Genomic DNA, 13,803 nt, shown 5'->3' on the forward strand with positions numbered 1-13,803 from the left:
ACTGAAATAAATGAGGAATAAAAAATATAATTAATATGGTTTTTTGTCGTCCCTCAAGAGACTAGAGACTTTTAGTCTCTGTTTTAATCATACTATTTGTCAATTTAGTTACTAATTAAATGAAACTAACATAGAGGGACCAATGACCAATCTTTAGTCCCCAGAACTAAACAAGCCCCTAGCAACTAACTATTAGCCTAGTAACAGAGTCTAGGTTTGCTTGGTCTTGCTACTAAATATCAAGTGTTTTTGGTCGAATGTAGTAGCACTTTGTGTATCCGGAAACAAACACCATCTGATATCTTCGGAAAATGAAAAAGAAATCACCACGTCCCGACGTCCTGACCATCTGATATCTTCTGACCAATGCGCAAGCAAACAGCCTGCAGTTGTACAGGTTACTATACTATTCGACAGGTCGCACGCACCAGCGACACCCCGGGTCCCTTGCCCCCGTTGGCCGACCCTTGTCCTCGGCGCCAGGACGGGCGAGGTCGCAGCCGGGCATGCATGCGCGCGACCTCGGCGGCGGTGCCCGCGGGGCGCCAGCTGGGGCTGTCGTGTGGTCTCCGGCTCCGGCTCTCCACCAGGCGCAGGCGGGGGCCGCCAATCATGAGGACGAGCAAAAAAGCCCCGGAGGCAGGGCCATCACCGGCCCTCTCGTATCTGCGCGAGATCGGGTCGGCCAGGTGGAGGCTCCCGAGAGTTCCAGCTGCGGATGCATGGGGCCTCCTCCATGCGCGACCTGGTGTGGTGGTGTGGGTCGACGTCGTCGTCGGGGCCAGCCAGGTCGGGCGGGCTAGTTTCCAGAGGGTTCTCAGGCTCTCAACTGCACTGCACGGTTGCCTCCCCGCGCGTCCGTTGACACACCCGGCCCCCTGTTCCAGGACGTGAACCGCTCGCGACGTGCGAGAACCTATTGGCGCGCAGCTCCGTCGTCGGTGGCGTGCACGCATGCATGCCTCGCAAATTGACTAGGAACACCGTACGTAGTGTCGCGAGCGGCCTGCTAGTAGCTGGGGCTGCAGCCAGTCGTCGTCGGCGCCTGCAGTGACAGCTAGCAACTGGTAGTACCTACAAGATATGCGAATGCCATTGTTGGATGGTATGGTCGTTTTCACGGCGGCGAGCACACACACAAACAAGATGTGTCCCTTTGTTCAAGAACACACCAGTGGCTTCCGCTCCACTGTTGGCAGAGCAGACCGACTCGGGTGAGAAGCCATGCACAAACTGCTTCGAGAAACACATGGATTTGTAACGTTTTGACGGCTTTCGTTCTCTATATGGGCGATCGCGAAATTGTGACGAGTGACGAGAACGATGGCACTAGTACGTCCTACCATCTACTCCTTATCTATCTGAAGGTGCTCTTCCCTTGCATTGCTTTTGCATGACCGCGCATACTATGTTCAGGCCAATGCGCGCGTATCTGTTTGTTGTCCACACCACGGACGTGTACGTTCTGGAACTCTTACGCAACTTGGAGCTGCAGCATATAATGCTCACGCACGCATGCAGACAGTAGTGTTGCGCGATCATACTTACTAGCTTGGACTTGGCGTGGCGATATATGTTTCGTTTTCCGCGGAATTAATTACAAGGCGACAGACATCTGCAGCTGTGCCCTGTGGTGCATCTTGAAGCAGATGTATCCCAGCGTGGTTCTTCGGTTTAGCGAGCGCGCGAACGTGTCTCGGCCATCACCACACACACGATAGGATCAAGGACAGTTTGCGCACACAGTTCGTGTCAAAGATAATTTTGTAACCAGGGGAAACATGTGGAAAAAAACACAATTTTCTTCCCTTGCATGTATTAACTGTTTCGTCCTTTTATGTATCTATATACTCAGAATCCACCCTCTTCTTCTTAAGTCATTGTTCGTGTGGACCAAGTTCTACTGTCTTAAACTACCTATATACGTACCTGAGCTTAAATGGTCACCTTTGATAGATGTGATGATCGTTAGTTCTGCTTATGATATTATCTCTCATTGTCACGAACGTAACAAGCTGAATAAGCTCTACTCCGCCCCAGCCCCAGCATCGATGAAGAGACAGTAGAATATAGATGGATCAAGATCACTCTCGATCGGCCCCCAATGCAACTTGGCAGCTAATGGTACAGTAACTACTTTCTCCGGAAAGCTCAGTGCACAGCACCTGAGATTCGACCGCGGCTCGCATGGACACGGCTGTGAGATGAGATGAGAATTGAGATGACGTGTGCTGATCGGCGTGCATGGTCGACCTCCTCGACGTGACTCTTTCAGGCCAGCCGTTGGCGCTTAGCTGGAAGTGCCTGCCCATGCATGTCGCGTGCGCGTGCCGGCCACTGCCATCCTGGGCCAGCGCACCAGTGGGTGTTCCACCACCAGTCGCTCTCGCTCCCGATCAACGTCGCCGTCGCGCGGATCCGCTCGGTCGCGATTGAGGTCGCTCCAGAACAGCCCGTCGTGGGTCTCGGTCTCTCGGGATTTATTGCGGCGTAAGTGCGCGTGCTGGTGGACGACGCCGTGATCGCCATGGCAACTGGGTTTCCCGCGCGCCGCGGCGTCAGGTCGGACGGACAGATAGCCCCGCCCCGCACGCGGGTGCATACATGAACGACCGCGACAACACCAGAGACCAGACAGCGTCACATCGGCCGAGGCCCGAGGCACGCCCCCTCGTGTCATGCTGACGGCCGAGGCCCGAGGCGCCGTCGCCGAGCGGTCGATCGTCCGCCATCTGGGGCCCCGATAGCGCACACGGCAGGCACACTATCCGATCCGCGGTGCAACTTGCCGCGCCCGGCCGGAGGGGAGTGGCCACGGCGCGGCGCTACGGTCCACCGACCCAGGCACCCAGCCGCGGGGGTCGCGTCAAGCTGCGTGACGTACGGCAGCCCTGGGCCCCGTGTCGGCGCATGGAGGACCGCCGGCGCCGGATGGGCCTCACCGTCGCCGTCCGCGTATTCCCGCTGCCGCCGGCCGGCCGTCCAGGTCGCGGCGCGGGCCATGTATGTATGGCTCCATCGCTCCGAAATAGCCCTTTTCGCGCTTGCAATAGGTGATAGATAACATGCACTGTAACGACCGTGCAAGCTGCCAATGGCGTGAACGTGATGATGGTGACCGAACAGTTCCATGATCGGCGATCAGCATCCGGCGGGCACCGACCTCTTTGCAACTTGGTACGGATCAAACTGTGCGTGATTGTCCATGCAGGCAGAGGGACAGGGATAGGGATAGGGACTTGTTGGGGACTTGTTCTCAAATGCTATAAGAACAAGGCAACATAGAAAATGTTAATCGGTTAAATCCTTCGTCCTACGAAGCATTATTCCCCTTAGGATATAATGGTTTTCGGACGAAGGTTATGAAGGGCGTACCTTCATAAATACATTATATAGCGACGAAGAATGAATTGTAAGAAATATAAAGGATAACATAGATAATTGTATATTATTATTATATATAAACAGAAATAATATTGAATTACAGATGTACCTTCAACTTGAAGGAAATGAAAGTACAAGCGTGACGACGCAAAAGTGAATGCCAAGTCAGCGTGAACAGTACGTGGGTACTGTTCACCTATTTATAGGCACGGGGCACAACCCATACAAAATTACATTCATGCCCTTTACACTTGATAATGATTCTATAGTAATCTATCGAGGTCTAAATAGCCTTTTCATCTTTAAGTCGGTTTCGCTTTTTGTTGCCACGCCGAAGCTTTCCTGCTCACACCTTCGGCGCTGTATCAACCTTCGTATTATTCTGGTCTACTGTGATGCCGACTTGTGTCCGAAGATACCTGTTCACACATTATACTCCAGAAATACTGTTAAATCCTGTTTTTGAGGACCTTCGGAAGCCGAAGGCCCCCAACAGTAGCCCCTCGCAATATTAATTTGTTTAAAATAATAAATTTAGATTGCGACATTGACGAAGGCTTTACGCCGAAGGTCCGAAAAACACCTTCCCTTTGCTAGAATAGCAACATTCACTGACAAGCGGGGTCTGTCAATTTTCAACGCATTTGGCGTATAAATACGGTCATACCGCAAACTCATTTGACACGCTCTCTGGCCATCTGCTCCCGCTCACTCAATTTTTAGCTCTTGTGCACTAAGATTTGCTAAGCTTTTAGTTTTGAAGCTTCAGCTTTGAAAATAGTTTTTTAGTGCCTCCGAAGATGTCTGAAGATAAGAAGGCTGCTGCTAAGATGAAGCTGAGCCTCGACGAAGAGAAAAACTTGGGGTTTCTTATAGCGATGTCAAAGACCAATACAGAAAAAATCACTAAGGAGATTCTGGAAGGTTTGTCTGAAGATACTGGTGACAGTGACAGTTATGATGTGGACAGTGGTGGTGAAGACTCCGAAGATCGTCCCTGGCGACCAAGCCATTCAGTTTATGGTAAATCAACTATCAAAGAGAATCATCTGGTCAACATGAGAGGAAGGTATTTCCGGGATTTGTCCATTGTGAGGGCCGACGAAGGGGAAAAAACTTGTCCACACCCTGAAGAGAATGAAGTCGTAGTGTACCGAAGCTTTTTGAAAGCTGGACTGCGATTTCCCTTGAGCAGCTTCGTCGTGGAGGTGCTGAAAATCTTCGAAGTCTATCTTCATCAACTTACCCCCGAGGTAATCATAAGGCTGAATATCTTCGTGTGGGCCGTGAGAAGCCAAGGTCTGAAGCCTGATGCAAAAAGCTTCTGCAATATACACGAATTATCATACGAAACAAAACCTTGGGGTAAGGAACAGTATCACAATAATTTTGGCTGCTACAGTTTCGTTTCTCGGTCCGGGTCAAGCTGTCCCGTGCCAACTTTTCGGAAGAGATGGCCCGGAGACTGGATGACAGAATGGTTTTATGTGAAGAATGACCTGTCAGCACGAGAAGATATCAAGGGTGTAATTATGCGCCCTATTTGGCAAAGCTTCGGCCTTCGGAGGCCGAAGGTTGAAATGAATGAAGCTGCCGAAAAATGCCAAAGAGCCTTCGGCGTTATCTGTTCTTTTATTGGAACTAGAGATTTAGTACAAGAGCACATTGCCTTCAGGGTATGGCCGCTCGCGGAGAAATGGGAAATGCCGCAGGAAACCATAAAGGAGGCCGACGAAGGTGGACTTATCAGGCTGAAGTACACTTTTAAGTTCGGAGATAAATTCGTTGAGCCAGATGATGACTGGTTAAAGAGTATTGAAAATTTAAGTGATGAACTGCTTGGGGCTTATTCGAAGGCCGAAGATACTGCAATGTCAGCAGCCTTCGGAGGCCGAAAAAAGAAGAGGCTGAATCGGGTATTTGATGCAATCGGGTTTGTCTACCCTGACTATTGCTATCCCATTCGAAGGCAGAAGAGAAAAAACACAACCTCTGCAAAAGAAGAAGCTGCAACTGCTCCTAGCGAGCCAGAACCGAAAAGAAAGAAGATAAAGGTCCTCACACATCGGCCGCGCTATATTGAACCAGCTTCGGTGCCTGAGTTTACCGGAGAAACTTCTTCGGCCACCGAGGCTAAAAAGCCAACCAAACCAACCTTGCTGCCAGAAGTTGCAGAAATGGCCGAAGCGCCAACAATTATAGAATTGGAAGAACCGAAGATTTTGCTACCAAAAACCGAAGAAATGGCCGAAGCGCTATCCACAGAAAAAATGGAAAAAGTGAAAAAACCAACTGAAGAAAAAACATCTGAAGTTGCGAGTCCTGCAGCAAATGTTGAGACAGTAAAAAATCAAAAAGTGCCAGCAGTAACTCCGAAAAGAAAGAGAATGGCTAATGTGCTAGATGTACTGGAAACAATCAAATCTTCAAGCACACCTCCGAAGAAGGCTGCTGCCATTCCTGAAACAACAACTGAAATTTCTGATACTAAAGCTCCAGAGCAAGAAACTGAAGCCGAAGCTGGGTCCTCAGAGCCCGCGAAGATAAAATCCTTGGAAACTGAGGAAGAAAAAATAACAAAGCCAACTTTTGCTGAAGAAATCAGCGTCATTGCCCCCGAAGCATCCTCCAAAGTTCGTGATTATATTATTCGTCATGCTTCGGGGAAAAAACTATCAGAAAAAGAAGAGCAAGAGGCCCAGCGCTACGCCCAAAAACTGAAGTATCCAAAGGGGGCGTTAATATTCAATGGCAGTGGAGAAGAAGACTTTTTGTATTGTCTCCCTGACAGCAAGGAGATTTCTGTCTGTCGGGAGATGAGCAAGAGCTTCGGATTCCCAACTTTAGAAGACGGGCTCTCGGTGCTGTCGAAGAACGATCTGGCCGACAGCCCGGCCTATAATAGCTTAAAGGTACGACAAATGAGATCCTTGTATTTTTGTTGAGACCAAAATTTTTCGTTTGTTTAAATCTATTGACACACACATATTTCTCTTTACAGGGCCTGATACTTAGCAATGCCCTCAGGGCACAGAAGGATGCTGAAGACGAAGGGTGTGCTATAGCCCTGAGCAACCTTCGTTCCGAAGTAATCGAACTGAGGAACGAAGGTCTCGAAAAAGATAAAATATTACACTCATTGATAAATAAAATAAAGGAAGACGAAGCTGCTTTTAAAGGTCAAGCTGAAGCTCAGAAGCGCGAAATTGAAGATCTTCGGAAACAACTGGCCAGAGCCAAGGAAGAACACATACTTGAGGAAACAAAGCGAGAACTCAGCGACCAATGGGCAGATCACTTAGAAGGAACTGTTGAAGAGCTTCGTTCGTCCAAGAAGAGATGCTATAACAAATCTATAGAGTGTGTTAAGAAGTTAAAAGCTAGCTTCGCCAAAGTCGGCGCATTTTCAAGCGAAGAGAACTTTACAAGAGGCAATCCCGAGGGTCCCATCGAATGGATCGACCACGAAGCTGAGGCCTTCGAGGAAATTTTAAATAGCCGTGGAGATATATGTGCTTTCTCGGGTGCCAGAGGGATTGCCACAATTTTAGAGAAAAAGGGCTGCGAACACGTAAAGATTCTAGCGCAATCCGAAGATGCTCTGCCCTTCGAAGATGCAAGGGATCCTTCGGCCGAAGCTAGCATGGCTGGTGGAAAATTTTTCACCGATATCTGGGATAATAGTGGCCGAGAGATGGCCCGAGAAATCATTCGAAAAAGTGAAAAGGGCATCCACGACGCTAGAGAAGTAGCTGAGACTGCTGAGAAGAGCGCAGAGCCCGAAGGGCAATTAGGTATTAACTAATAGTTTTTATTGTGTTGTAATTTTTGGTTTTAAGCTTCGTTTGCCATTTGTAATAGCAATGTAGCCGTATCCTGTCCTATTTCAGATCCTGCCAAAGCGTCTCCGGGCCCTCAGCCGAAAGGAGACGACGAAATTAAAAAGATGGCTGAAGCCATTATGGACGAAGTCGTCAATCGGCTCCTGAATGAGGCTGCAGAAGTTGTTCTGAGAGAAGATTAAATACTATTGTAAATTAAACTTATGAAATGTAATATGTGTGACATCTTGTAGCCCTAAATGTAATATACCTGCTTTTATCATTTAATTCTTTACTATGCATGAAATTTTACATACGTACCGTTTTTGAGTCTTTGACGAAAAAACACCTTCCCTTCTTTTCATGCTTCGTGAAGAATAATTTCCATTTGTCACAATAATATTCGTGGTGCTCTGATGAATAATATCCAAGCTTCGTGAAAATGTTCTCCGAAGCTACTTAGCATGATTTTCCCCTTTCAAAACATTCTTCCGAAGATCGATGTCATGTCCCCTTCTTGTGCCATATGCAACATGATGTATGATGCTTATGCTATGTGAAATGATGCGATGATGTTATGCTGTGTAAGATGGTGTTTATTCCGAAGATGCACACATTCTTGCGACAAAACACATAATTTTTTGAATCAGCATTGTCTTTTTACTATAAGCCTCCCTTAGGAGCTTCTTCGCCTTTTACTTCAGCGGAATCAGCGTTTATTTTTCGCTGTAAGCCTCCCTTAGGAGCTTCTTCGCCTTTTACTTTCAGCGGTATTCGCGTTGACTTTTCGCGCTTCGCCTTTTACTTAGGCGGTATCAGCGTTGACTTTTCGCTGTATGCTCTGCATTTCCTTTGGAACGACTTTGGAGCAGAAAACTTACACTGCGCTCCCTTTGGAACGACTTTTTTGTGACTTCGGCAAACTTACTCTGCGTTCCTTAGAACGACTTTTTGTTGCTTCGAAGAATTTTCGATAGTTCGAAGATCCTCTTTGTTATCACAAGTCTTTAAACTTCAACAATATTTTAAGCCTGTGAAGAAAATATATTTTCCTTGTGGGAATCAACGAAACTATTTACATGAAACCTAAACAATGTCCTTTATTACAGAAAATAAAACTGAATGAAAAAGATTGCTATTAAGGTAGGATATTTGTCAATATATGTGCTTTGACTCTGGCACAGTGCTGTTAACTGTACGACCTTCGGACTGCTCTCTGAAGTCCCTTTGGTGTGGAGCATACTGGCTCCCTTCTGGCTGCTGGCCTTGTTGCAGCGGAGGTGGAGGCGGAGGCTGTTGCCAGGAAGCTTGAGGTTGACTCGCCGAAGCAACAAAAACTGCAGGGTGGTTGCCCACATATTCTGGGATGTAGGGCGAATGATACGAAGCTGTATGCATGACCTGCTTCGGCTGAGCTTGTTGTGCTGCGGCTTCGGCTATTTCCTTTTGCTTCTGGATTGTAACATGGCACATCCTGGTGGTATGACCTTTGTTCTCACCGCAAAATAAGCAAAAGATTCTTCTTGGTTGATCTCCAAATCTTCCGCCGAAGCCCCTGGCGCCTCTGCCTCTTGGAGCTGGTGGTCGGAAGGAGCCTTGCTGTTGCCCCGAAGCCTGTGAGGAATACTGTGGCCTTTGCTGTTGGCTCCCTCGATCATCATTTTGGGTAAAGTTATGAATTGATCTAACGTGCCTCGGATAGAACCTTCCTCCGAAGCCTCTGGTCATTTCAGAAAACCTGAAAGCCTCCTCCCTTCTTTGGCGAAAATCATTATCGGCCCGAATGTACTCGTCCATCTTCTGGAGCAGCTTCTCCAAAGTTTGAGGAGGCTTCCTAGCGAAGTACTGAGCTGACGGTCCTGGCCGAAGCCCCTTGATCATGGCCTCAATGACAATTTCATTGGGTACCGTTGGTGCCTGTGCCCTCAAACGCAAGAACCTCCGGACATACGCCTGAAGGTATTCTTCGTGATCTTGGGTGCACTGGAACAGAGCTTGAGCAGTAACCGGCTTCGTCTGAAACCCTTGGAAGCTAGTTAACAACAAGTCCTTCAGCTTCTGCCATGAAGTGATCGTTCCTGGTCGAAGGGAGGAATACCAGGTTTGAGCAACACTCCTGACAGCCATAACAAAAGATTTGGCCATGACTGCAGCATTGCCACCATACGAAGATACTGTTGCTTCGTAGCTCATCAAAAACTGCTTCGGGTCTGAATGGCCATCGAATACGGGAAGCTGAGGCGGCTTGTAGGACGGAGGCCAAGGTGTAGCCTGCAGCTCAGCGGACAGAGGAGAGGCATCATCAAAAACAAAATTCCCGTGATGGAAATTGTCATACCAGTCATCTTCGTTGGGAAAACCCTCCTGATGAAGGTCTTGGTGGTGAGGCCTTCGGTGTTGCTCATCCTGGGCAAGATGACGAACTTCTTCAGAGGCTTCGTCTATCTGCCTCTGCAGTTCAGCTAGCCTGGCCATCTTTTCTTTCTTCCTCTGCACTTGTTGATGAAGCATCTCCATATCTCTGATTTCTTGATCTATCTCGTCCTCTGGTGGTGTCGGGCTAACAGCCTTTCTTTTCTGGCTTCGGGCCTCCCGAAGGGAGACTGTTTCCTGATTGTGGTCCAGCGGTTGCAGAGCTGCAGCCCCAGTCGCTGAAGCTTTCTTCGGCGCCATAACGAAGGTTCATGATCGTCGAAGGTGTTCAAAAAACTCAAAGAGTGGAAGTGAGTTCACCGGAGGTGGGCGCCAATGTTGGGGACTTGTTCTCAAATGCTATAAGAACAAGGCAACATAGAAAATGTTAATCGGTTAAATCCTTCGTCCTACGAAGCATTATTCCCCTTAGGATATAATGGTTTTCGGACGAAGGTTATGAAGGGCGTACCTTCATAAATACATTATATAGCGACGAAGAATGAATTGTAAGGAATATAAAGGATAACATAGATAATTGTATATTATTATTATATATAAACAGAAATAACATTGAATTACAGATGTACCTTCAACTTGAAGGAAATGAAAGTACAAGCGTGACGCAAAAGTGAATGCCAAGTCAGCGTGAACAGTACGGGGGTACTGTTCACCTATTTATAGGCACGGGGCACAACCCATACAAAATTACATTCATGCCCTTTACACTTGATAATGATTCTATAGTAATCTATCGAGGTCTAAATAGCCTTTTCATCTTTAAGTCGGTTTCGCTTTTTGTTGCCACGCCGAAGCTTTCCTGCTCAAACCTTCGGCGCTGTATCAACCTTCATATTATTCTGGTCTACTGTGATGCCGACTTGTGTCCGAAGATACCTGTTCACACATTATACTCCAGAAATACTGTTAAATCCTGTTTTTGAGGACCTTCGGAAGCCGAAGGCCCCCAACAGGACTAATTTGCTGCTGCTGAACGCTTGTGCACGACGCGCGGTCATTTGGGCAAAATTAAACTTGATATACTGCCAAACATGCATGATTATATATATTACGAGGAGTGTGTGACAAATCTGCGCCTGGACAAAAGTTAAACAACTATATATACTGCTAAGCATGAATAAATATAAGTTTCAGTAGATTTAGTGGCGATATTAACAGGCCGAAGTAGTTGAGTAGATCGTCCCCATATTACGAGCTAGGATGTGAGCCTCCATGCTAGTATTTCTCACGGCACATAGTATTAGGAAAAAAAAAATCTATTTTCTTCACAATAATCAGAAACAAATGATCTTTAATTTAGTAAGCTTCGTCGCTAACGATAGATATGAGATAGATTCTGTTTTGTAAAGAAAATACAAGCATGCAGCATGGATTAATTGCTTGGATTTGCACCTAAATTAGGGCATGTACAACCCCATTTAATATGAAGTCTTTTGAGTGGTCTCTACTCTGTAGGGTGTTTATTTAAAAAAATACAAGAGTCAAGGTCTTCACGAAGAGTCCGTCTCTACACGACTCTTCGTATATATTATCTCTCAAGTGCATTTATGGTGTAGAGACTCAGATTTGTATCATGCAGTCTCTTAACTATTTATTGTAACTAGAAACACGATCCAACGTCTTAGGGTTGTATATGTATGCCCATATCATCCTCGTCGTTACTAAAGATAATCCAAAATAACCACCCGTGCTAGTATGAAAGATAAATCAAAATAACATTCTAATTTGTTTCTAAATTACTAAGGTATATTTTTTCAAAGATAATGCAGAAGAACCCTTATATTTGTATCTAAATTGTTCACCTATATAATTATAAAAAATAATACAAAAAGAATTCCACATCTCCAATAAAAATGGACTAAAATATTCCTCAAACCACATATAGATACTAACATACCATGTTATATAAATAAATAATATTAAAGCATATATTATTTATGTGGTCATTAACTATTTCCCATGCCCGCAAGAGTTACTAACTCCGTCCAAAAAATGTCGTTCTCGTTTCCTATAAGCTTAAAGTCTATTTTTTGTAATTGAGATAATAATGAGTGGACTAACTTTTACTATATATAGTATTGTGAATGAGTTAGCTTTAAGTCCATATTTAAGGTTGAGCAAGATGGTTAACCATAAAATAATAATGATGGCTACAAATGATTATCAAGTGCTCAACATGAAAAGAGAAAAGGAGAAAAGAAAATACAAATGCCCAAGACAAAGATATAAGATATGTTATTCTGTTTTACCAATCAAGACAATAGAGTATGTCATTGAATTTAGGATAAATAGTTGTACTATAAAGATGGGAGCTCAAAGTTCAAACTAGTTAATTAAGTGCCACTAGGTGGATTGATGGAAGGAAACATGCTAGAGGACACCCTATATAGGTGTCGGACGGTAACACTGAGAGCGTTGGATCGACACAGTGTCAGTCCACTACCGGACACAGCTCCTTTGCCGAGTGTCTCAGACACTTGGCAAAGACTATGTTACACTCGGCAAATAACGCTCGGCGAACTGTACATCGGCAACGACCTCTTTGCCGAGTACTTTTTGTCGGGCACTCGGCAAAGAAAAGTCACCGTCACGGCGCCAAGTGACAGTGACGGATCCTTTGCCGAGTGTCTTCTTAGGCACTCGGCAAAGAGGCCAATTTTGCCGAGTGTCTGCTATCATGGCCCTCGACAAAGACGGCTCCAGTGGGCCCCACAGCTAGTCCCTGTGTCGAGAGCTCTCGTAGGCACTCGACAAAGGAGGCTTCTTTGCCGAGTGCCTAGTGGACTGGCTCTCGGCAAAGAGTCCTCCAGTGGGCCCCTTTGCCAGCCCCTTTGCCGAGTGTGCTAGGCGGCACTCGGCAAAGGTAGCTTCTTTGCCGAGTGTCTTGACCACAACACTCGGCAAAGAAGGCTTTACCGGTTCCCAGGTTTCCTCCTTTGCCGAGTGCCATGGTCATAGCACTCGGCAAAGATACCCTTTGCCGAGTGTTACACTCGGCAAAGTGACCAGGAAGTCCCTTTTTTATTTGTTTTTGCTGTTTCATCCAAACAAACAAAAGATATATATCATTCACATCACATTATATATCATTCGCATCACAGAATCAACACATTTATCATCAACACCATATATATCACAAATATCACCACATAAATCAGGTTTCATAGCACATAAGTCTCAATAAGTATCTCACAAGACCAAGTATAACTAACATCACCAACACTCACGAATATAAGTCTGGATCATCACAAAACAGGTCATCAACGAGGTGGGCATCTGGACTGGTTCGGCGAAGGGCTGGACGAAGCGTGAGGGTTGTTCGACGCCGCCGATTGACCCTGCACAGAGAAGAGATTGCATGTGTGAGAACATATGAATATATATCATGCAGTACTAAAATTTTGATACTCACAGGAGTAGTGAACTCAGCAGGGTCAGCTGCAGGGAACAACGGAGGTGGTGGAGCATGACCCTGTGCGGCACCAAGGCTCTGCATGTATGCGAACACGGGCCAACATGTGTATGGGGCAGCGGTCATTCCATAGGGATTGAACCCATCTGTGGCCAGCGCAACACGAACATTACGAGCCTCTTTGGCTTTCTCATGGTGAATGGCATCAAAGTGGGTCCATGCTTCACCATCGGATGCGTGAACCATCTTGTCAGGATTGTATCGTTTGCCTTTTTTGTGTCATGTCATCTGTTTCGCGGATTCCTCTGTCATGTATAGACGCTGGATCCTCGGTATGAACGGAAGGTGGCGTAGGATTGTCACGGGGGTGTCGAGCTACCTCTTCTGTCCATCACCAGAGTCTACCTCCATGAGCCTAGACGATTTACACTTCGGACAGTACTTTGCCTCAGTGTGTTCTTTCCTAAATAGGACGCAGCCCTTCGGACAAGCATGTATCTGCTCATACGTCATCTTGAGTGCACGAAGGAGTTTCTGTGCCTCGTACATGCTCTTTGGCAGAACGTGATCCTCCGGAAGCAGGCTGCCAATAACTGTGAACAAACCATCGAAGGCGTCTTGACTCATGCTATACTGCGACTTGAACGCCATTATACGCCCAATGGCATCCAGTTGAGAAACATTTGTCTTGCCATGAAGGGGTTTCTGTGCCGCGTCAAACATGTCGTAGAATGCCTTTGCGGTCGCCTCTGG

Source organism: Zea mays, chromosome 2 (assembly GCF_902167145.1).
Source record: "Zea mays cultivar B73 chromosome 2, Zm-B73-REFERENCE-NAM-5.0, whole genome shotgun sequence".
NCBI classification, from domain to species: domain Eukaryota; kingdom Viridiplantae; phylum Streptophyta; class Magnoliopsida; order Poales; family Poaceae; genus Zea; species Zea mays.